This window comes from Sander lucioperca, chromosome 8, assembly GCF_008315115.2.
Source record: "Sander lucioperca isolate FBNREF2018 chromosome 8, SLUC_FBN_1.2, whole genome shotgun sequence".
Classification (NCBI taxonomy): Eukaryota; Metazoa; Chordata; class Actinopteri; order Perciformes; family Percidae; genus Sander; species Sander lucioperca.
The window spans coordinates 377,247-380,583 of record NC_050180.1 but is presented as its reverse complement, the minus strand read 5'-3'; the positions used below and the strand labels follow the sequence as shown (position 1 = coordinate 380,583).

The 3,337-nt window shown below is 40.6% G+C and overlaps 1 long non-coding RNA gene across 1 annotated transcript; it reads left to right on the top strand.

The window, feature by feature from the left end:
- The first annotated feature begins 860 nt into the window (after positions 1-860).
- On the top strand, positions 861-3,012 carry LOC118495585. The gene is made up of 4 exons (XR_004898050.1): positions 861-902; positions 1,857-1,932; positions 2,598-2,726; positions 2,853-3,012. It is a non-coding gene; the product is annotated as an uncharacterized LOC118495585 (long non-coding RNA).
- Positions 3,013-3,337: the final 325 nt, after the last annotated feature.

Sequence of the window (3,337 nt, the reverse complement as noted above, 5' to 3'; positions counted from 1 at the left end):
GAGAATAAGGAGAAAGGGAGAGTAGGGAATATAGGGAGAATAGGGAGAATAGGGAATATAGGGAGAATAGGGAGAATAGGGAGAATAGGGAATATAGGGAGAATAGGGAGAATAGGGAATATAGGGAGAATAGGGAATATAGGGAGAATAGGGAGAATAGGGAGAATAGGGAGAATAGGGAGAATAGGGAATATAGGGAGAATAGGGAGAATAGGGAATATAGGGAGAATAGGGAGAATAGGGAATATAGGGAGAATAGGGAGAATAGGGAATATAGGGAGAATAGGGAGAATAGGGAGAATAGGGAATATAGGGAGAATAGGGAATATAGGGAGAGTAGGGAATATAGGGAGAATAGGGAATATAGGGAGAATAGGGAATATAGGGAGAATAGGGAATATAGGGAGCATAGGGAATATAGGGAGAATAGGGAATATAGGGAGAATAGGGAGAATAGGGAATATAGGGAGAATAGGGAGAATAGGGAATATAGGGAGAATAGGGAGAATAGGGAGAAAGGGAGAGTAGGGAGAATAGGGAGAATAGGGAGAGTAGGGAATATAGGGAGAATAGGGAATATAGGGAGAGTAGGGAATATAGGGAGCATAGGGAATATAGGGAGAATAGGGAATATACACACTAAAAAATACTGGGTTATTTTATTAACCCAACCACTGGGTCGAGGCTGGTTAACCCTGTATTATGTATATTCAACCCATATTGGGTAACTTTCAGTAACCCAGTTGTTGGGTTAATGGTTTTGGACTGTTCCTCAGTCTTCCTTGATCTGAATAACCCAACCAGTGATCATTTTAACCCAGTGGTTTGGGTCACCTTCAAGTTTGGGTTCCCTCCTTTTTCTTTTCCTCCGAGGCGGGAGACCACTTCTGGAAACGCTTAAGGTTTGTCATTTCTCATTTTTTAGAACACTACCTCTGTCTTCGACAGAAACATGAGCTCGCTAGTTGTTAGTAAGTCATTCTTTTCATAACGGGACAAGCCTGTATAACTTTACTTTACTTTGCCGAAAGCAACCGTTACTGCCCCCTCTAACGGCTACCACTGATGCTAATTAAGCAAACAGCTAGCAAGCTAGCAAGGAGCCTATGCTTACTACAACATTGCTTGCAGTCAAACAGCAGACTTTAGCTCCGGTTACTGGTTACTGACTTGATCTTGATTCATGGTGGTCTACACATAGGGTTGTAATATCCACACTTAGTCAGCATTGCCGGATACGAGTAGCATTTTAGCTCTGATAATCCATTTAGCAACAGTGATCTCTAGCTAACTATGACTCATGCCTGCTATAAGGCTAGCGCAAGTTCAAGTATGATAGCGCTAATGCTAGCTAGTTGGCTAATGTTGTAGCATGATACCTAAGATTTAACTGGAGAATATTTCTAATTCTCTGAGGGAGTGACACATAAACAGTGCTTTTATACCCATTGTGTGTGTGTCTGGGGCAAATCACGAGACAAATTCACTATGATATGAGGTATTATAACGTTTTAAAAAGATCGCTAATGCTAACCGCTAGCTAGCGCTAATTGCTGACTCATGCTGTAAGCTAGCTAGTAGTACAGCTAATAGCGAAGCATTGAAGGTGCATTGCATGCATTCTGTTGATAAAGTAATGTGTGTTTAGTGTAGTTAACACACTTTGATTGTAGAAATACCACTACACTGTTTTAAGTGATTATTAAAAGACCACTAGCTAGCTAGCTACATGGCAGTAGATTACAGCAACTTCGTTATATTTTCACTAAATAGATAGTTAGACAGACAGACAGACTGCAAAATACACCTCCATACATTGATTGAACATTAACAGATCTTGTTCTTCTCCCCTGTAGCGATTGAATATGGATGACTTTGTTAAACTAAAGTTACCAGAATGGCAACTTCTGGAGCTGATGGACCATTTTGCAGGTAAATGTTATATTGTTGTACTATAGGCCTATTATTAATACTGTTGAATATGTCAGCATTAAAAAATTAGCTACCCTATCCTCATGCATTCCCAATGAAATTATAGGCTACACAATACTCCATTTTATATAGATGTACAACATCTTGACATGAAAGAGCATTATGTAAAATAATCTAACACTGTGTGTGCCACTGAAGACCATGCCTCCCTAAACAGAATCACATTTTGTCACCATTGTAGGTCCCTGAAATACCATTTTGATAGTGACAGAAATTCCTCCACTATAGAAGGCAAACAATTGGCATGAGGTTTTATTAACCTTACCGTGGCCACAGCATCTATAGTTTAGCTGCCTCTTATTTTACCACTACTCATCTGTCTACCATTGTGCACAGCAATACTTTAAATGTAATTTTCTTATTAAAAATGTGCTGGGGTCTCTCTCTCTCTCTTTCTCACTCACTCACTCACTCACTCACTCACTCACTCACTCACTCACTCACACACACACACACACACACACACACACGGTCTTTGTCACAAGGTATAACATAAACATAATCCTAAGATTTGAATATTTGGATTTGTGCATTTTTTGAGCTATAAGCTACTCATCCGATAAACTATGATAATACTTAAGTCAAACCATTTTCTTTCTTTACAGGCTCCAGAGACTACATTTCCCTGATGGTTCTGCCAAGCCTGATGCCACCTGCAGTCTTCAGGATGGGCCTGAAAGACCGTGAGGACTACAGTGTCTGACGCCATGAAGGCCTTCATCGATCTTAAGCCTGTGAGTATTCCTAGACTCATCTAGATCTAGTGATGCAGGTCTTGTAATTGTAAAATCTGTTAGAAAACATTAGCTGTCAGTCTTTGTCATTCAAGTACTTGATTTGTGGAATATTATTATTTGTAGGTCGGAACAAACATGGTGGAGTACCTTCAGGCAGCAGACCAGGCCGTACCCCTACACCCTGGTGTTGGGAGGAGAGGAGTGCTGCTCACAGCCATTCACCGTTCTCAGTGGGCCGGCCCTGGAGCAGGACAGCGGTGTCCAAGCTGGACATGTTTGTTTGAAAAGTTTTTATGTGTTCAATATCAATTTCCCAAAGCAGTGTTTCTCTGCTTGGCATTTCCTCCAGGAGGCTGTCTATGGAAGGTAATGTGGCCCCATGCGTTTGAGTTTTGGAAATTCTCATGTGATAAGGGAATTCTGTCTCTCTGCCTCTCTCTCTGTCTCTCTCGCTGTCTTTCTGTCTCTCTCTGTCTGTCTATCTCTCTCTCTCTAATATTTAGGAGGAATATAAGGAGGAAATTAATTATTGTTAATAATTGTTGCTTGGTATTATTATTCCAGTTATTTGATACACATTTTGAAATGAGGTAGGGGTAATGTGGCCC